The sequence below is a fragment of the Delphinus delphis genome, chromosome 2 (assembly GCF_949987515.2).
Source record: "Delphinus delphis chromosome 2, mDelDel1.2, whole genome shotgun sequence".
Classification (NCBI taxonomy): domain Eukaryota; kingdom Metazoa; phylum Chordata; class Mammalia; order Artiodactyla; family Delphinidae; genus Delphinus; species Delphinus delphis.
The window spans coordinates 38,057,067-38,079,047 of record NC_082684.1 but is presented as its reverse complement, the minus strand read 5'-3'; the positions used below and the strand labels follow the sequence as shown (position 1 = coordinate 38,079,047).

General features: G+C 39.0%; 1 protein-coding gene across 9 annotated transcripts in view; it reads left to right on the top strand.

Annotated features, from left to right (window-relative positions):
* Window positions 1–21,981, top strand: part of SYNE2 (spectrin repeat containing nuclear envelope protein 2) — a 331,802-nt gene that overhangs the window by 12,308 nt on the left and 297,513 nt on the right. The gene's annotated exons all lie outside the window — the stretch shown is intronic.

Sequence of the window (21,981 nt, the reverse complement as noted above, 5' to 3'; positions counted from 1 at the left end):
AAGCAACTTCACAAATCATTATTGGAAACAAATAGTATTTTTATTGATGAAGAAGTAGAACCTGAGAAGAGGCCTGATATTATTTAAATATCTACCCTAATTTCAAAGCATTTCTCACTTTTATTGTTCTCTTCAAGCTCGTGGGAGCAAGTGGAGAGCTGGGGCTAGGAAGAATGAGTGAGTGGGTACGGAAGGCAGTGGGCTGCCCTCTGTGGCACTTTTCATCATCATTCAGGCTGTCATTACATCTTCTTTACCACAAGGAGAGAATCTCCTTGTAATTGGGCGGTTAGTATTTGTTACCTGAAGAATGTTGAGGGAGTTTCATAATGAACCTTATTTCTCAAGTTCTGATATTCCTTTCCTTTTAGAACTACTTGAAGGTTGAAGTACTCCAAGATTTTTTTTTTTTTCTCTTGCTTCTGATGAAATGGAAAAGTTTGGCTACGAGTGGGTTTTAACTTTATAAAATGAGCCTTGTTGTAGTTGGATTGGAGAGGACGAGCAGGGCAGAGAGACTGATGCTCTTCTCCTTAATGTTATCCCCTTTGAAATGTGTAGTCCTGAGGTCAAGCTCTTGAATGCAGATGAAAATTAAGTCTGGGAAGACTTTGAGCATGTCTTAAAATCTTTTTTTTTAATTACAAAAATCCAACTACACACATACAACACACAGATATTAAAAAGCAAAAGCCTGTCCTCATATTATTTCCGCTTTCCACTTCTGTTGTCTCTGTCCCTAGAGATAATCACTGTGGACAATTCTATGTTTATCCCATTTGAATGTTTACGAACATTTGGAACCTTGGCAGTAATTGGGCAAAATAGCTAGATTTTAAGCTTTTTCCTTTTCACCCAGATATTTGGTTTTAGGGTTTATTATTGAAGTTTCATAAATACAGGTTCTTCTTTTTAGACTGTGTTCTGAGAGCCCTGTAAACATCAAATGTAACTTAATGTTAAATGCTGTTGGATCACCTTTCAAATCAGTGACATACCTAGGATTAGAATTTAGAGACCTTGAGCTTCTCATTTGTTGCTAAACCAGTTCTGTTAGTTAATTTATTACACAAACTTGCCAGTTAACTGCAACAGTGGACAAAAAACAGGTTTCATCTTATTATTTATTTATTTTAAAGAGAAGAAAGGGCAGAATGTGAATTTAAACTAACATAGGCCCATTTTAGTAACTATATTAATCTGTTAATTACTTCATATGTTGAAGTGTTCAGACTATATGTGTTCTGGTAAATTTCTCTATAGAATCGTGCAACAAGTTAGTCAATTCAATATATCTTGCCTGTTAGGAACTTTAAGGACATGGAGTTCAGAGCCTGCACATTGTGTTCAAGCAGGAGTTGCCAGTAACTTGCTGTGTGGTCTCAGGGAAGTTACTCAACTTCCCTGTTTCCCTAAATGGGGTAGATAGTGTCTGTCTTGTGAGGATTAAAGGGATGGCGCATGTAAAATATTCGGCACAAATTACAAACTAAATAAATATTAACTATACTTATTACTGTTTTATCATTATTATCAAACAGAGGACCTACAATTTTGTTCATCCAGGTAAGCAGAATTTACCTGCTTCTTACCCTCAAGCTACAACAAAGGAGACATCACTATATTTCACTTTTATTGCACTGTAGATGTCAGAAGGAATGTGCAAATATTGAGGTATGCTTTTTAAGCAGATACAGATCTCAGTACCCCTCTTAGTCAGCTTCTTAACTAAATAAGTTGGAGGAGCTTCAACCAAAGGACCACACAGAGATTTTCTTTTGTCTTTGTGGTCCTACTTCTCAAGATTCTTCATGGGTTCTAGTTTTGGTTCTACTCAGGAAAATATTGTAAAATGCATAAGACTTTTTCTTGAGAGTGTTCAAATTGTTCACCAATGGGGAGAGAACTACTTAGGTGTATTCCTTTTTGAGGATGTTTTATATTATATGAGTTTTGGGGGCTGGGGATGGGTCAGAGATCTTTCCATGGGGAAGGCTTTGAGAGAAGGAAAAAATATTTCTTAGAAATCTCAAAACTGTAATCTGAAATTCCATGGAAAGAAAACTTAAGAGTTTTGTAATCTGAGTTACTGGAGTTAAGGGGTCAGAAGGATTATTTATGTTTTAGGAAGTTTTTCTTCACAGGGAGGTATATAACTTCTAAATATTTCAATGACCTAGTATATATACTGAAGAAAAAGTAACTTTAGAAGTGGGCAGATACAGGCTTTTTTTTTTTTAAAGCCAGACAAGTTTCTAATGGAGTCGCTGTGCATGTTACAAGTAACAACAAAGATAATTTTGTATACACAGAAGTACATTCTGTTCTTTCCCTGAGATGATGTGACCTCTTATCAGATCGTAAATTGTGCCCACAGAACTGGGAACTGTATCTTTAGGATAAACTAAGAAACAAATAATTCTGGTTGTTTCTCTTCAGGTGAGAAACTTCTGCCATGTTTAGAAATGAAATGGAAACTAGCTTGCAAACTCTGTAGCAAGTCACAAGGGAAGCCTGGGAGAAGGGATGATTTCACAGTTTGAGGTTCTACTACTTCAGAGCTCAAATCCCTTTTTCAGATACCCTGTATTTCCATAGTTGCTTGATTCAACATCTTTAAAACAAATGAATACCTGTTGAAGAGTGGCACTGCTGGCTGGCACCCTAGAAAAAACAGCTTCCAAATCACACAACAGTTAATTTTTCAGCTGTTTTTTCTCATCTACTTTCCCACTAACCGGTCAGAATGCTAAGATTTCAAGGTGAGGTAAGACTGGGTGTCTAGTATTTAGTTAGAACTCCCCACTTACCAATGCAGTAATGGATGGTTCCTTGGAAGTAAAGAGTTAAAGAGAAACAGAAACTCAAAAAGGACTGAAAGGAGCTCTAATTTGGGGAAGATTTGAATTAGAAAAAATTTCTCTAGAACAATTTCCTTAAAATTATGGTATGAAAACCCTAATCTAAAGTAATGAGAAGAAATGTCATTTACTTTTTAAGTCATAGCACTTTCTAAACCAACTTCTATGTACCACCGTCTGTGAGCTACATATTAAAATCTACAGTGATTTCCTGAGTGACCTAAGGATTTGCTAGTTTGCTTTGTGTGCCGTACAAATCTTGGTAAACTAGTCAAAGTTGGATTGTAGGGAATAGAGGGGAACTCTTCTCTAAAACGAGTCTTGAGGGTGTGAGAGAAATAATGGAGAGATCGTAAGTTGAGTAAGAGCAGTATCTTACTCAACTTATCTAAGATACCAACGATGAATTCAAATCCTGGGTTTGTCCCAGACAGTTTTATGTCCTTGAATGAATCACTAATGATAACGATCTCAGTTTCTCCACCTCAGGAGTATCATGATTATATAAAACAGCCTATAAGCACAACTAAATACAAAGTATGTTTTGTCTTGGGTCATTTAAACCGTCCCCGCCCCTTTACTGATATTCTTTGGTCTGCTCTCCTAAACACAGCCAGCCAGCTCTCAAAGGTCTGCCATCATCACAAAGGATGACGAAGGAGAGAGTGTGGTGGAATTAAAGGCCATTCCTGGGATGACTTTAAAATGTGCGTGTGCTGTCCATAGTGAGTCAATAAGTCTTGTCTCATGTATGATTTGTACACTTGTACAGTGAGAAGTGATGGGTCGTTATTAGAATCCAGAGAGTTCAACACCCACCATATCGAATTTAATTCAGAATTTTAGACCTGAATGATACCTGAATCCTCTCATTTCACAGATGACAAGCCAAGATTCAGGGATGGCAAGGTACAGTTGGTAATTGGCAGAACAAGGAGTAAAAATGCTACCTCCAGATTCCTGGCTCAAAGCTCCTGCTGTCATAGATGTGTGTGTGTGTGTGTGTGTGTGTGTGTGTGTGTGTTTAAAGTATTATGCATTATTTAAAACCTATGAAGAGGCATAAATCAGCATGCCCTTAAGTCCTTACATGCTTTGGCATGATACTTAAGAAACAAATTGTTCCTAACATGGTCGTGACCCCTTCTTCCACAGAGGTAGCAGCTGTCCTGAATTTGGTGTTTATCATTCAAATGCATTTCTTTACAGTTTTGTTGCATATGAATGTTAATTTTCAATGTATTTAGTAACCTGGTAGTGTGTAGGCACTGCCACTCATAATGGATGCTGGCAACAGATCCAGCCATGCCAAAGTATATTAGCTGAATATCAGACCCATCGTGGACCCCCCCAAGCAATATTTTTAAGAGTATACATAGTTAGTACCATCCTGTATGCATTCTTCTACAAATTGCTTTTTTCCTTCAACTTTATATTTGTGACATGCATTCATACTGACATGTATAACTCTCATTATTCATTTTCAGTGTTTAATATTCTAATGTATGAATATGTCACAGCTTATTTATCTATTCACTTATTTTTGGATAATTAGGGTTTTTTTTTTTTTTAATGCCCTCTCACCTGTTCTGGTGTTTTGCTTATTTTCTTGTTAGGTTGTTTGTCTTTTCCTTATTGATTTGTGTGTATATTATTTTTGTATTTTTTTTGGAAACTAGTATTTAATACTCATTAACATCTGTACTTATATAAGCCACTTAAAACCTGTCATCGCTTTGTCTTTCCATAGGTGTTCACATTTGGAAAGGGTCTTTCAGTATCCCCGAATCAGGTTCACGTCAAGTACACCAGTGACATCACCTGTGACTGTAGACATGGACATGTTCCATTATTTAAAATGGGTTTGACATAGTCTCAACATTCTTGATTGTGAAGATGGACTTAATTTCCCTATATTTACATGGTCCTGTAGGTGAAAGGGTTGACCTCATTGTAACTCTAAAGTGTGGGAGGAAAGCCTTTATGGGAAATTATAAAGTTCTTTTTTTCTTTATTAATTCAAAAGCAGGAAAATGGGTGGTGCCCTTGCCTCCTTAGTGAACCCCAAATGGGCCACAGCGTATAAAGGAAACTATAAAGTGAATGGAAGGACTGAGGCCATTGCTCAGGAAGTTCTTCCAGGAACTTTCACTGTTTAAACTCTCTGGGTTGTTAGATAACCAACAAGGACCTACTGTATAGCACAGGGAACTCTGCTTAATACTCTGTAGTAACTTAAATGGGAAAAGAATTTGAAAAAGAATAGATACATGTATATGTATAATTGAATCACTTTGCTGTACACCTGAAACTAACACAACATTGTTACTCAACTCCACTCCAATATAAAATAAAAATAATAATAAAAAACAGCTATCTGGGTGGTTCATGATTTTGGTTCCCTCCCCTTTTTTATCCCCAGTGTGCAGGAACTTGACAGAGGTACATGTTAGGCTGTTTGTTCTTTTGTTGGCTTCTTGTATCTGCCTTCTAGAAGGTTATTGTTTTCAAGGATCTTAAACACCAGGATTAGGACAGTTAAACCTTTCACAGGCTTGAAGTGTAATCTTCCTATTGGTTTTGTTTTCCTGGCTTCTTTGCTTCCTTCCCTCTCTTCCTTGTTTCTTTCTACTTACAAATTACTGCATTTGTTAGATAGCCATCCTTCAGAGCATCCAATGTTTTGTTCATGTAAATTTTTTTAACCTTCTTTTTGTTGTACAAAAACATTTAAAAATACTTTTAGTACTGGAGGTTGCCTTTTCCTGGAGCATCGCTTCCGCCTCCCCTCCCCCCCCAACCCCCCAGCAACCCCACCTCTGCCCTCCCCCTCTCCACTGCCTCACTCCCACCCTCCTGGCTCTGTAGGTCTCTTTTGTTGTTGGTAGCTAACAAAGTACTGTAATTTGCTGGATATTGTGGATGGAGGGTAGGCCAAGGGCTCCCGGGAAGAATTTCTGTAACCTGCCTGAGCTCCCTTCTCTTAAAAATTGCTGATTAACTAGTCTCTTCTGTCCTGGGAACAGCCAGAACTTTAAGAGTGTTGTTCAAAAGAAACATTTTTATTTTTAGAGGCATAAAGAGACAAAACTATGGACTTTAAGCGTGCAATCCCAAAGCAAAACCAAAAATCTTGCTGAAAAATTAGCAATATATTAAACATTTTGAAAACAAGCTGCATTTTTCTTTCAGCTTTCTGTATTTTTAGTCAAAATTAATATTACCACAGGTGTTCTGAAATTCTCCTTTTCTTTGCATGTTTTGCCATATAAAATTCATTTAATGATGTAGAAGATTAAAAAACGTCAAAGGGGAAAAGTGTTTAAAGAAATTTTGTTGTGCAGAGGACATGCAGTTAAAACTAGCAGACAAGCAGAGTTCTCAGAGATGGTGTCATCCAAATTGATTTTAACTTCATCATCACATGAGTAAAGAGAACCCTTTCAGTCTTTGATTTTTAAATAATCCTGATTTCATTTTTGGGGGGTAGTTTTTACTTTATGAGTCCTAGTTTCTAGTAATAATGTAGCATGGGACGTAGATAAAAGTGGAAGATGGGGCTAGCAGCACTGACTTTCCCACAGGATCTTTGTGAGCAGAACCCCAAATCCTTTACAGATTCAAAGGTCTATTTAAAGGTTCACAATAACAATGACAGCATTTTAGGGCTGTCTTCCAACCCTATCACTTCCTTCTTCTAAGGGGAAGTCGAGCTTGGGGTGGAGGAGGTGCACTGGTGTTACTGGACCGGTTCACTCAAGCTGTCGCCTGCTTTTTTGGAATCACAGACCTTGATGGGATGTTGCACAATGGGACTGGTGAAGTGAAAGTCCTTTGATTGATTTAGACTAACAGAATAGAAAAAAGCATTGGGTGAGTTAAGAAATACTCATTAATAGTGCCCGGAATGTGGAGGGAAAAAAAACCTCACTTTTTTTTTTTTTTTTAAATTGAAGTATAGTTGATTTACAGTGTCGTATTAGTTTCAGGTGTACAGCACAGTGATTCAGATATATATTCTTTTTCCTTATAGGTTATTATAAAATGTTGAATATAGTTCCCTGTGCTATAGTTCCCTGTAAGTCCTTGTTGGTTATCTATTTTATGTATAGTGGTGTGTAGATGTTAATCCCAACCTCCTAATTTATCCCTCCCCCCTTCCCCTTTGGTAACCATAAGTTTGTTTTCTGTGTCTGAACTTCACATCTTAAAAAATAACAAATAAAACTTTCAAAATGTAAATATTTACAGTACATTTTTTTTTTCTGTTTTTTGGCATGAATCTTTAGGCCGGTGTATTTGAGGGACTAGGGCTAACAGTGTGTCACCATGGTGATGCTTGGCTGCTGAGGTGGAAGAGCTGGCCGATGCCCTCTCCAGGGTCCCGAAGCCCCCAGACCATGCCAGAAACTTCAGGATGGAAGAGGATCTCTGGCCAAAGTGCCTGTTGCAAGGGGTGTATCTTAGAAGATCCCTCTGTTTAACTTTGTTGTGCTCTAGGGAGGTCTGTGGACTGGGGTCGTCCCAGTGATTCTGGTTTAAACTGTGATGGACCTGAGGGCCCTACCTTTTTCCTGAGCTGATCACAGGAATTTGCTGTAGATTGACCTTAGAAAGCTAAAGTGTCTCAGTTTTTGAGTAATCTTTCTTCCTTCTCTCCGGTGGGACTTCATAAGGTGATTCACACATAGGGGCCTCTACCTCCAAATTCTCCCAGTGTGGATACCTCTTGGGTAGACCCTGAGCTCCTAAGGACTTGATATAGATCAAGGCCTGACCGCATTCAAATCTCTGGGGTGGTTCCAGCAGCCACCCCACCCCCACCCCCGCTTTAAAACAATTTTATTTATTTATTTATTTTTGGCTGCATTGGGTCGTAGTTGCGGCATGCGGGATCTTTTGTTGCAGTGTGTGGGCTTCTCTCTAGTTGTTCCTTTTGACTGCTTTGGTAATCATCTTATGTTCAGAGAAACTAAGATAATACAGAGACTTGTTCAAGGACTCCCAGTGAGTAAGTGAAAAGACAGAAGGAGTCAGAACCACTGCCCTTGGATGCCCAGTTTGTTACTTAGTCCAACAAACCTGTTTTTGAGGATTAACATCCACTCAGAGCCAGAAATAGACCAATTGAGACCAAAGTCAATTTTGACCATTGGTCTCTAAGGAAAAAAGGATGAAGGATACATCAGTTTGTTGGACAATTGATTCTCCCTTAGGATAAGAGAAAAACAAAACCAAAATTGTCAGTCATTGAAAATGGCACAGTAAATTATGTTTGGGTTTGGAAAACTTCCAGTCCTATAAATACATTATGGGAAGCCCTCAGGGAGAGAAAAAAGGCACTTTATGGCTGTTTTCATATATAAAAATAGCAGGCCCGTGCAACTTGAAGAAAAAAGTGGGAAGTATATAACTTAGAATGTTAGTCAAAATAGGAACTATGATTCATGACCAAAACTTCACTTTTTAAGTTTATTACCACTCATTGCCAAGGACTGGTAAGTTTAGAAACAATAGGTCAAAAGTTTGGCAGGAAGGTTTTGGGGAACAATTTGTACAAACAGGAGGTTTCTGAGAGTTTCCATTTTTCCTGCTGCATGGCAGTTGACTTGGTTACCTACATTCATATTTTGCCTTAATAGAGGTTAAGGAAATAGAAAGAAGAACCATCTCCATGTTTTAATATTGCGATTGAAATAGAATTGCAGAATGCTTTGGAAGACCTACACTGGTGTAAAGTGTCACGGCTCTCATTTTCTAGCTGATCATGGTGTTTTTAAAAGCCACTAAGTGTTTGGGATCAAAGAGGCACATTTTATATTTCAGAATGAATGTGTCTATGTTTTTCTGTGTATGTATTCATTTGCTTTATTATTCTGAGTTTCCCTCTTTTTTCCTGTGTTTCCTTGACCATGCCACTTGTGGCTGTCTGTCTCAAGGTGTGGCTTTCTGTATTTTACAGGCTGGACCGTTTGAATTGGTACCACATAGGTGGTGAGTGGGTGGGTGAACGTGAAATGGCACAGGTGGGAGCTTGAATGTGACTCTGTGCCCCGCCGGGCCGGCATGTCTAGATCTCATTGGTCTGAGCCTGATACATCCACATCACTGGATTGGGCCTAAAACCCCAGCAACAGGCCTGCTGTGGGGACAGTATACACCCTTACCTTGGGGTGGAGGGCGGTGAGGTTGTGGGGATTGGTTGGTTGTCTAGACAAGTTGGTTAATATATAGCTTATATTTGGGGCCACACAGGAATCAAGATAATGATTTGCTGACATCCATTCTTCCTAGATTTCAGGCATTTCATTTTCTGCTGCTGAAGCTTTTTTTTTTAAAAGCAGCAATCAAATTTTAGGCATAACCCTAAATATCTGACCCAATCCATTAAATAATGCGGTTTGCTTCATGCTCTCAGTACATGTTGTTGGTTCTTTTAACCATATGAAAGAACCCAGATCCTTGAGGAATCTTCTTCTTTTACATTAGGGACAGAAGGAATTCATGGATGTGAAGATGGTAATATGCAGATTGTAACTGAACCCTTGCATTCTGGGATAATAAACCTAAGGGGGAAAAAAGCGTGCCTTTTCTCTATAGCTAAGGGTCACAGGGCATGGAGGATTCTGTTACATCCAGGAAGAAAGGAAGTCCCTTCAGGCTGGAGTGTTTGAGAGCCTTCCAAGACAACCTTTGGGTCTTTGCTTATATAGGAATAATAAAATTGGGAAAAGAATGATCTTACCGTCTATCAAGGGAAGGAATGTACATAGGAGAAGTCTGTTCTGTACCTGAAAGGTGCTAAGGAATTTAAAGAGTCATATTGCCTCATGAACTAAGAAGACAATGATGGGAAAAACTGCGGTAAGGTTAAGTTGTCTCAATGATAAAAGATACTGAGAAGCCTTCCTTCATGCAAGTTTTATCAGAAGGTTAATTTTAAAATCGTTTTCTTGTTGCAAATATGTCTTCCCCACCAGGCAGAGAAAGGAGACCCAACATGTCTAAAAATGAACTCCTCTATTTGAGAGGCCACCTGCTGGAGTCAACCCCAGGGAATGCTGACTGTGGGCAGAGGAAGGAGACAGGCAGACCCCAGAGATGCAGCCCACAAATCTGTGGGGAGATCTGGCAGAGCCCACAAAGGGTCTTCATCCCCTGAATTCTGACAGTTGCCATAAATAGTCTGTTGTCTTTCATTTCTTCCAAGAAAGCCTCCCCAGGGGGTTAGTGTATCCTAGAAAGGAAGCTGGGAGGGTGGAGAAGCCAATTTGACATAGGCTGTTAATTGTGTGCAGAGAGAAAAGAGAGAGTGATAATATGTAACTCCCCAGAGAAATCAAGGGGCTTCCAAAGTTCATCTAACAAGGACTGAGACAAAGGAGGAGATTTAAATGTGTTCAGATAAATAGGCAAGAGTAGACAAAAATACTTGTGTTTTCCCTTCAGTACACCACAGATAACGTATTTTACAAATACCACAAGATTAAGTTCTTCAGTTAGTCTGCAAAAGCACTGCAGCGGAATTCAACAAACTGGTAAAGGTTATCGTGGGGATTCTTAGGTTTGTAGTACCAACCAGTGATAAACATCGTAGGGGCACTGGGAAGACGTAGGTTTACTATTATTATTCTTATTAACCACAAATCACAGTCTTAAGGGAATATTTTCTTTTCTGCTTATTTCTTATTTTATAGATAATAACCTAAATTTTAGGTATTTTATTTCAGTTGGTGGAAGTGTTTTGGCAGAAGTTGATTTTACGTGGTTTTTCAAGAAATGGCATGAGTTACATATTTTTCATTTAGAAGATGAGGTAGCAATAATCCTTAAATGTTTTTTTTTTTTTTTTGCTTAAATGTTTTGAATGAGAATTCCATAAGTTACATCACTAACAACAATTTTCATTTTTGCACTTTACCTTTTCAGTCTTTGCCCACATGAATATGTATTTATATATTGACATTCCTATCGAACATAAACATTATATTCTGTTTATCTTACTTAGTATATTCTTGTTTAGTATTTTCCATAGACTTTTAAATGATTGGTTTTGTTTTGATTAAAAACTTTTTTTTTTTCCAGGTTGATGTATCAGATTTTGCAAAGCATTCCAATGTTAATTGAGAATGTATATGTCTACTTATCTGTATATGTCTAATTAATTGCTTCTTGGGATAAATTCCCAGGAGTGGGACTATTGAGCATTTTTATGTTTCAAGCTACATACCACCATATTAATTTCCCAAATGGTTACTGTGTATATAGTGTAGCATATATTTTCTTTGGCTACCAGGGAAGGTGAACATTTTTACATATGTTTGTTTAGTATTTTCCTCTTAGGTGAATTATCTGTTCATATGTGTCAGAACTTGGTTTTTTTTTAGAGGAAACCTTTTACATCTTCTAATTACCTATGAAACTGTTCACATGGTTGTTTCTGGTCTTCAGTTACTTTGTGGGATGTTGCTATAGACGAATAATTTGATTCTTTGCATCGGAGATATAACACAGATTAATTTCCTTAAAGAAATGCAAAAAGTCGGAATTAATTACTCTCTCAAAGTCTGAATTAATCTGCCACATCAGGGAGCCTGTTGTTGCGTTTTGTGCACATGTCCAGTGGTTAAGGTACTACGTATTCACACCACTCGAGGAAACACAAGCTTCTCAAGCCTTAGTGCTGTGGGCTTGCAGAAGCCATTAGAACAAAAGCACAATTGCTGATGTTCCTCATTGGAAGCTGTAATGTACTTCTGAGTGGCTAGCCAGACAAACTACTGTCGAACTGTGGAAACTGTTAGCCATATATGAATTTCATTGCTTTTTAAAGTAGTATCTGAGAGGAAGAGTTTAAAATCCAAGCATTTCACTGAAGGGAGATAATAAAGCCTACAGTCCTGCTGCAGTTTATAGTTTCTTGATCATGTTTATATTAATTATTTCATTAGAGCCTTCTAACAAACTGTGAGGTAGGCAGGGCCCTGGGCCCCTATGTTACAGCAGAAGAATTGGAAGCTCAGAGAGCATCAGGTGACTGCTTGTGGTCATGGCAAGGGTACGCGGCAGAGCTAGCGTGAGAAGAGGTAGTTCTTTTTGCATCCTGAAAAATGTCATCTTGAATGATGTACTCCTTAGGATGAATTTCGTGAGGAGCTAGGTAAAGTGCCATACATGGTTGTAGTTAGAGCCAAGTACAGTAATTAATAATGGTGATTCTAAGTCACCAAAGAAAACTTAAATCGTACTCCAGATATTATATTTAGTGGGTCAAGGAATTTCCATCACTGTTGATTAAAAACAAATGTTGATGTTATTAAAAGAGTGAATTATATAATTACTTGAAAAGTTTTCTTCTCCTGACTGTCATAATTTGGGATTATATGAAACAGGGGTTGCGCATGTGGACTCAAGAGTGAGACAGATGTGACTCTGAGACTCGGTTCATTGGCTGAGCCACTTGGATAAGGCACCTCACTCCCCCAATATTGGTAATATTTCTAGTGTCCCTGTCAGAGATGTTTTACGGTGCTTAAATGAAATATATATAAATACTTAGTGTATTATGTAAAATGCTTAATGCATAGTAAGCACTCTATTTTATCATGAACTAGGTATCATTTATTGGTTAAATATGCTTCAGTTCTCTTTTATTCTTTTATATTTTAAAATTTAAGATCAAACATGTGCTTCTTCACTCTATTATTACAGCAGAAAGGTTAGAAAGAAGAAACAGTTGTTATTTTTTAACACAATCCCCATTCATTATAATTTCTTTTATATAGCCTTCTATTTTTTTTTTAAACTGAATCGAATGCAGTGAGTAAATGTTGTTTTGGACAGGCACACTTTGTACTGACTGTGGGCAGATATTCCTTGTGATCTTGTCCTTTCAACCATGTTTAGTCTTATGAGTCAAGCCTCAGGAATTAGCTGCATTCCATGAGTTTCATTTGTACGTGAATCTTTGTGAGCAGTTTTTGGCCTTTGATATTTGGAATGAGGCTTGCTTTTTGTGGAGATTTTATTGTATTTTATAATAATAATCTATGTATAACCAAATTCAGTTTCAGTAAACACAGAAAAGGGCAGAATATATTTGAGCAGATATGATATAGGAGAGATTATAATCAACTTTAAATTATTCAAGGGCTGGTTACTTAGCTTTTGTATGTATTTATATTCTTATTTGTTCCTTAAATCGATTGTGTTTGTCTGTTTTATTTTTCACTTGTACCTTCTGGGGACTGAGATGGGAAAGGCATGTTTTCATTGTTGGAACCTTTTAGCTTTAGGTGTGTCAGGCATTAGCTATAGTTTGCTGCCGTTCTAGGATATATATATAGCACTTATCAACATAGTTGAAACTTGCGCTAATATAATTTGTCTAGAGTGGGTCTTCTTGGATATAGATCTGTATCTTCTACTTTATCTGTTTTCTGCCATAACTGGACCCAATATACTTAGATTGCTCATTTTCAGAGACTTAGACTATTAACATTATAAACATCTTGACTACAACTGAAATTTTCTTTGAGTTTCATAATCTTTTAGGACATTGCAAAGCCTCATAGTCCTTTTATATTATTATAAGTGCAAGCTTCATTGTACTCTAGATATAAAGAAGTGACAGTTAATAAAGGTTGAACATGCAACAAAAAAAGAAAAAAGGAATTTATATTAGATGATAACTATCCCTTCCCTACAGAGGTATTGAATATTTTGAATTTGGGAAAAGTTGTCCTAGACCAGAGCCTGATGTTTTCTGTGATGAAATATAAATGTAGCACTGTTTTTGTTGCTTAAAATGCAGAAGCTAGTGAATTGTTTTGAAGCGAAAAAGTGTATTGTGGCATCAGGAAGAGAATTTTGTGAAGGGGCATTGGGTGGTGGTGGATGACCTAGTGGATGAGGGGTGGGTCCCCTGGTCCAGGAGATGAAAAACAGCCGTGAAACCTAGAGCCTGTCATACAGAGTGAAGTAAGTCAGAAGGAGAAAAACAAATACCGCATGCTAACACATATATATGGAATCTAAGAAAAAAAAGAAAAAAAAATGGTCAGAAGAACCTAGGGGCAGATGGGAATAAAGACGCAGACCTACTAGGGAATGGACTTGAGGATACGGGAAGGGGGAAGGGTAAGCTGGGATGAAGTGAGAGAGTGGCACGGACATATATACACTACCAAATGTAAAATAGGTAGCTAGTGGGAAGCAGCCACATAGCATAGGGAGATCAGTCAGTGCTTTGTGACCACCTAGAGCGGTGGGATAGGGAGGGTGGGAGGGAGATGCAAGAGTGAGGAGATATGGGGATATATGTATATGTATAACTGATTCACTTTGTTATAAAGCAGAAACTAACACACCATTGTAAAGCAATTATACTCCAATAAAGATGTTAAAAAAAAAAAAAACAACAGCCATGAAGCTCAAAGTTTAGAGAAGGGCCACGGCCGGGTTGTTGGGGCCAGAAGAGAAGTGTGTGAGCATCTTCCCGCTCCTAGACCATATCAGACAGGACGGAATATTGAGGGTAAATTAAAAAGGAGAAAATAGGCCCTGTCATAGACCACAATGCAGGTAAAATTTCTAAGATGAGAGAACATGGGGGTACAGCAGCCTTGTGGGGAGAAGGGAGAAGTGACTCTCAGCACAGTTTCAGTAGGAGGTACCTGGTGAGGATGCTTGATGGTTCTATCCATTCATCCCTCCATTGACTCCTTGCACATTTGTTTAGTGTCCTACTTTGCATCAGACTTGGTGTTTGGTGCTGTGGCTACAAAGAAGGAGGTGGTACTCTCCAGAAGCTCACGGATCAGATGGGGTCTCAGACACAGGGACCTGACAGTTGGAATATTTGTGCTGAGTTTGAGGTATGGGGTGTATAGGGAGCACAAGGCAGACCTTCTCATTCCCCCGGAGCTTGGGTAGGAGAAGCACCATGTGCAAAGACAGAAAAGTGAGAGACAACATGGGACATTAAAGAGAGCTTGGATTCATTTGCCATGTTCGTAGCCTGGGTCAGGAGATGGGGATAGAGAAGGAGGAAGGTGCCAGATCTTGAAGAGCCTGGAATGCTGTGCAGTTGATGAGGAGCCTCTGAAGTGTTTTAAGCAGGGAAGTAAGATCACTAGACTGATGACCTTAAGGACTCAGCCCAGGTCTCCCAGCCTCTGGGAGGGCTGCCAGCCTTTCCGGGATCGCCCCGGCGGCAGCAAGCCACCTCTCCCGGTGTTACGCCCCTTCACAGGGGCGGGTGGGGCTGCAGGGGCCCCACCTCTAGTGACTGATGAAGTGGAAGTGTGAGGACCGTCTACACCAAGTCAGGACAGCTCTGAAGGGCCATTTCGCCTCCTGAGCCCACTGTGGGGTTGGGAGAGGCTGTTCAGGAGCCCGCTTTGCAGCTCATCTCATCTCATCCTCTGCCCAGCCCTGCTTCCTTCTCTGCTTTGGCCATCTCAGCCTTTGTGAATTCTGATCTCTGCGAGGTTGCCCTGTTCTATCTGGCGTTCCCCTCGAAGCGCTGAGGTCTGCGCGTTGTCTCCAGGTAGAAAGCACGGACAATCCTGGGGCGCACCTCGCTTGTTTCCCTCTCAGAAGGGTGACCCTCCCACACTGCCTGTTGTACTCTTAAAATGCTTCCTGTTAAAAATAATTTTTTTTTCCTAGAAGAAGGTTGACTGTGGATACTGTAATTCCTTCATGGCCAGAAGTGAAGTCACCTGTTCTACTTTGACTATGTTGAGCTGTGAGTCGTGGAGGTAGCTCCGTTAGATATGTGTTCAGTATGCAGTTGGCTGCGTGTTCATTCAAGATATTCAGCTTGCATTTACTGAACACTTAATTGAAGCTGAGGGAAGATGTTCTGAGAATAAGCAAGTTGAATGGATGCTATTTTCTTAATTGTACTTGGCCACCCGCCTCCCCTCCCCGCCATCAACATGGGATCTTACTACTTTCTAGTGACTGAGCCCTACAACCCCATGTGTACTAGCACGGACAGATAATGACGCCATTTCACAGGGTGAAAGTAGCTTTAACACCCGCACTGGCTCTGTCTCGAAAAAGATTCCGAATGTACTGTTGGGTGGACTCATTACCTGCAAAGGTGTACATACAGGCAGACACACAAACTTATCACCTCTGTTTAATGTCCTTGGTTGAGCAAGGGGACTCTGACTAATGCAACATAAGAAATATGTGTGCTTGGGTCATTGAGAGCTGATGGTACTTTTTAAAAATTTTATTTTCTTTTATTTTTTTAATTGCAGTAAAATTGCTTTACAATGTTGGGTTAGTTTCTGCTGTACAGTGAAGTGAATCAGCTATATGTATACCTATATCCCCTCCCTCTTTGACCTCCCCCCCGCCCCATCCCACCCATCTAGGTTATCACAGAGCACCGAGCTGAGCTTCCAGTGCTTTATAAGCATGTTCCCACTAGCTATCTATTTTACACGTGGTAGTGTATATATGTCAATCCTAAGCTCCCAATTCGTCCCACCCTTCCATTCCCACCCTGTGTCCATGTGGTACTTTTTTTTTTCTTTTTGGCTTTATCATCTTCAGATGAGTAATGATTTTTTTGATAAGACTAACAGACTGTAATTCCTGTAAGGCAGGGTGGAATGCATGCTCTGTTGCCCACTTGTTTATTATATGACATTTTGTTCCTTTTTTTCTTTTCAAGTGATAGACTTTGATTTCAAGAGGTAGGTAGAATAGGAGTGAGTTTAAGAGTACATTGTGTGATTTTTAGGCGCAAAGGCAATTATTAAGTGCAAAGTTTGTTTACTTACTGGATGTATTTGTGTCAATTTTATATTGTGTAAATATGTATCTAAATTGTTTGACAGACTATCTTATACTTATCAGGGTAGTAGTCTTATTAATTTTGTGTTTTTTAAATGGTGTGGATTAGTCTCTAATTATTAAAGAATTTATAAAGTTAACCCTAATAACATGGAAATAATAACCATTTTGAGAAAAATTGAAAATAATTTTTCAATAATAAAGAGAATTTATTCTCTAGTTTCCATACTGTCAGAGAATGTCATGTAATGAGAGTGTGACCTTCAGTCATCAAGGTGATACTTGAACATTTGCATTAGAAAAGCAGATTTGTATCCATCACACCCACTCTGTGGGTCCATGGGGAAGGTGTGGATCTTGTGGCCACATTCGAGAACCCAGCAGATTGTCCTCCCGGACGATCCAGAGGCTCAAACCCCAGCCCTGGCCTTGTCGGCATTGCCAGCCAGGCTGAGCATTGATCACAACTCAAAATAGCTCAGTAATTGAACTGGAAGGTATGTAACTTCTAGAGCAGCAAGGAACTGTGTTTTCTTCATTCTTGTTGTTTGAAATAATGCTTTAAAAGTGGTAAGATGGCTGGGTTTGGTACTTCTGTGGACTGTGAGTCCTGCTTTTTATAGCCTAATAAAATCACAGATTTATTTAGCTGGAAGGGCTCTTAGAGAATGTCTAGATCCACCCTTATGTTATGGATGGGGAAAATTATGGTTCAGATATGTTAAATGCATTCCCTGTGCTTGGGCCAGAATGAGAACCAGAACTCAGGTCTGTAAACCACTAGTCTAGGAATAATTCTGCAATGTGGCATTGCCTCCTCAAAGACCGTTCAGCTTCCCAGATTAGATTTAGTGCAGCTAGGGTATTCTAAGCCTGCATGGGAAGCATTGTCCTTTACTTGATAGCCATCCAGCACTCATGTGTGTTGGTCCTTCTCTCACCATGGGCAGGGATCTTGAGGTCAGACTTGCCTCTGTTCTAGCTCAGGTGAGCCTGGGTCCTTGTTATTGCGGCCCATTCACCATTCCTATCCTGGAAATTAGTCTCATAGCATAACTCACTTAATTATTTGATTTAATCTGCACAGAACAGAGCTGAAGCACAGTGGTAACAATGGCCAGGAATCCAATAAGGTGAGGGATTATGTATCCCTCTTGTCTTGGAGATCATTTTTCCGAGGATTGATTATCTTGCTAACCACCCAGCTTAGTGCCAGAAGCATACAAGCTATACATTAATATGTTCTGGGTAAACTACTGGCTAATAATAAATGAATGAAGGCTAAACAATAAGAGAACATTTTTTTTCCCCTGGTCTTGAGAAGTTTTAGGAGATTAATCCTTGCTGTTCTTTTCTGATTCAAATTTTTATGTACCATCAAAATACAATGTATCATATCCTGCTCACAGCGCAAAACAAAACAAAACAAAAACAAAAACAATGTAGGTGGGACTTCCCTGATGGTGCAGTGGTTAAGAATCCACCTGCCAGTGCAGGGAACATGGGTTCGAGCCCTGGTCTGGGAAGAACCCACGTACCGTGGAGCAACTAAGCCTGTGTGCCACAACTACTGAGCCTCCGCTCTAGAGCCTATGAGCCACAACTACTGAGCCTGTGTGCCACAACTACTGAGCCTCCGCTCTAGAGCCTATGAGCCACAACTACTGAGCCTGCGTGCCACAACTACTGAAACGCTTGTTCCTAGAGCCCGTGCTCTGCAACGAGAAGCCACCGCAATGAGGAGCCTGCGCGCTGCAGAGAAGAGTAGCCCCTGCTCACTGCAAGTAGAGAAAGCCGCGTGCAGCAACAAAGACCCAACACAGCCAAAAATAAATAAGTTTATTTAAAAAATACAATGTAGGCATTAAAACGATGTTTATGGAGACTAATAACATGGAAATACTGATGCTTAATATTTAGCAGAATCAAGAAAAATTTTGTGGTATAATTACAACACTATAAAAACAAAATAAAAAACCTATGTTAGAGATAAAAGTAGTCTAAAAATTCACCAAACTATTTGGAGTGGTGGTATTTGGATGGTGGGGCTGTGGATAGATTTTTATCATTTTTTAGTTTTCTGTAACATTAAAAAGTTACTTTAATACACATTTATAGTACCAAAAAACCCTCGTAAAAGTAAATGAATTGTATATTCCATTTTGTAGAAAATAAATTTGAACTATAGTTTGACTTTTTATCCAGTATACATAATTTAGATTTCAAAGATTTCTTTCACCCCCTAAAAATACTTGAATCCATTTCTTGTTTTCTTTGTAATTATAACCACATTCTTTTTATTTTTTACTTTCTTAACTTCTACTTTATATTGGAGTATAGTTGATTTACAATGTTGTGTTAGTTCCAGGTGTACAGCAAAGTGATTCAGTTATACATATACGTATATCTGTTCTTTTTCAGATTATTTTCCCATATAGGTTATTACAGAATACTGAGTAGATTTCCCTGTGCTGTACGTAAGTGCTTGTTGTTATCTATTTTATATATAGTAGTGTGTATATGTTAATCCCAACCTCCTAATCTGTTACTCCCCGCCAACTTTCCCCTTTGGTAACCATAAATTTGTTTTCTAAATCTGTGAGTCTGTTTCTGTTTTGGAAATAAATTCATTTGTATCATTTTTTTTTGACTCCACATATCAGTGATATCACTTGATGTTTGTCTGATTTACTTCATTTAGTATGATAATGACTAGGTCAATCTGTATTGCTGCAAATGGCATTATTTCATTCTTTTTTTATGGCTGAGTAATGTTACATTGTATCACGTATTCTTTATCCATTCTTCTGTCGATGGACATTTAGGTTGCTTCCATGTCTTGGCTATTGTAAATAGTGCTGCAGTGAACATTGGGGTGCGTGTATCTTTTCAAATTATGATTTCCTCCAGATATATGCCCAGTAGTGGGATTGCTGGGTCACATGGTAGCTCTATTTTTAGTTTCTTAAGGAACCTCCGTACTGTTCTCCATAGTGGCTGTACCAATTTACATTCCCACCAACAGTGCAAGAGGGTTCCCTTTTCTCCACACCCTCTCCAGCATTTATCGTTTGTAGACTTTTTGATGATGACCATTCTGACCGGTGTGAGATGATACCTCATTGTGATTTTGATTTGCATTTCTCTAATAATTAACGATGTTGAGCATCTTTTCATGTGTTTTTTGGCCGTCTGTATGTCTTCTTTGGAGAAATGTCTATTTAGGTCTTCTGCCCATTTTTCTATTGGGTTTTTTTTTTGTTGTTGAGTTGTATGAGTTGTTTGTATATTTTGGAGATTAATCCCTTGTTGATTGCATTATTTTGCAAATATTTTCTTCCATTTAATCCATTTCTTAACCCTTGGCTCTGTTGTGGTGGTGGATTGGAGGAACAAACTTATTTTTGCACTTATTAATGATACGTAATTTGACTAGATTCACTTGTCCTGGTCAGCTTCCTCATCCACCAGTCTACACTTGCCAGGTCCTACCTGCTTTACCAGGAAAATCTTGAGGGTGGGAAGGTAAAAACTGCTCCTTTTCCATTAAGCCTGTTAGGACAAGCCTTGCTTTTTTAGATTCTCCTAGGCAATTAGTGACTGCTGTCAGTTATGCATCCTGAGCACACTGTTCCTGTCTCTGGAAAACCTTTCCCACTTACTCATCTTTACATCCTTAGTAACTGATACAGTGCCTGGCAAGTAGTAAGCACTCAGTGGATATTTGTTAAATGGATGAATTAATATGGTCTCATGTAGAACGCTCAACTCTACATGAATTTAGTTCATGTTTGTATAATATTTAACTTAAGCTTGAGTAGTAGAATAAAATTTGGTCAGAAAACTTCTAAGTTAAGCAAGAAACTTAGCAATCATATATGTGTGATTGAGGGCTGTAGTGGGACTTGGTCATTATAAGACAGAATGGACCCTTATCTGAAAAAGGTTAATTTTGTTAATTTCCTCTGTAAGAACACAGTTAAAGAGAAAGAATGGGTACCTGGCCAAGCAGCAGCTGGTGCATCTGTTGATGAAGACGTGTGTAATTTGGGTTGGTTGTAGTAGCGCAGGCCAAATGGGAAAAGCAAATCACTCTTCCTTTTCCCATTTTTAATAGCAAATTAATTTCTGAGTGTGAAAACATTTCTGCAGCTGCCACTAAAATTGGCAAATATTTTTCTAAATAAATAATACATTTCAGAAACAAATTTTAACAGGCAACATATTTCTGGCTGTTGTATTTGCTCACAAACGTTTCAAATTTGGAAATATTTATTTTAAATATCTTGGAGATACCAGTGTTTGGAATTTTGAAGACAACAAATCTTTCATCAGTGGGGAAATGCTACCCAACAGAAATGTGTAAAAACGCATGTACAGTTATGTTACTTGAAACACTTGACAAAAATACTGTTATAATCACAGTGAGATCCTGTACGTATTTTCCCAAACGTTTCAGTCATTTCAGAATTTTGCCAGTGACTATGCAACCATTTTGGCCACAGCTCCATAGGACTAGTTCAACTTTGTAAATTTAATAGAATTCCCCCAACTTCTCCATCCCTTCTTTCCTCCAGAATAGTTTGGGACCACAACTCCTCTGAAGCCTTAAAAATCCAAGAGAAAAAATCATTATAAATAGAAATAGGCATTTTACCTTAAAATACGTCTAGGAAGACATTTGAGGGCAATTCAGTTTTTTTGTGGCCAAGGATTCTGGCCATTTGGGGAGAAAAAAAATCTTGTCAAAAGTGGAAGGAGGGGCTTCCCTGGTGGCGCAGTGGTTGAGAATCCGCCTGCCAATGCAGGGGACATGGGTTTGATCCCTGGTCTGGGAAGATCCCACATGCCGCGGAGCAACTAAGCCTGTGAGCCACAACTACTGAGCCTGCGTGCCGCAACTACTGAAGCCCGGGCGCCTAGAGCCCATGCTCCGCAATGAGAAGCCACTGCAATGAGAAGCCCGAGCACTGCAACGAAGAGTAGCCCCCACTCGCCGCAACTAGAGAAAGCCTGTGCACAGAAGCGAAGACCCAACACAGCCAAAAATAAAAAAATAAAATAAATGAATTTATTTGAAAAAAAAAGTGGAAGGAAGGGGAACAGTTCAAATGGAGATATCAAAGAGGAAATTGTAACTTTTAAAAAATACCCCGTGACTCGGGAACACCTGAATTTCAAAATTATTTTTATTTTTATTTGTGTGTGTATTAAAAAGCATCCTTGTCGGAGGCGTGGCAGGGCTTGGAGGCCCGGCCACGCGTGGCAGCAGCCCGGGAGCCTGAGGCTGGGGCGTCGTGCGCAG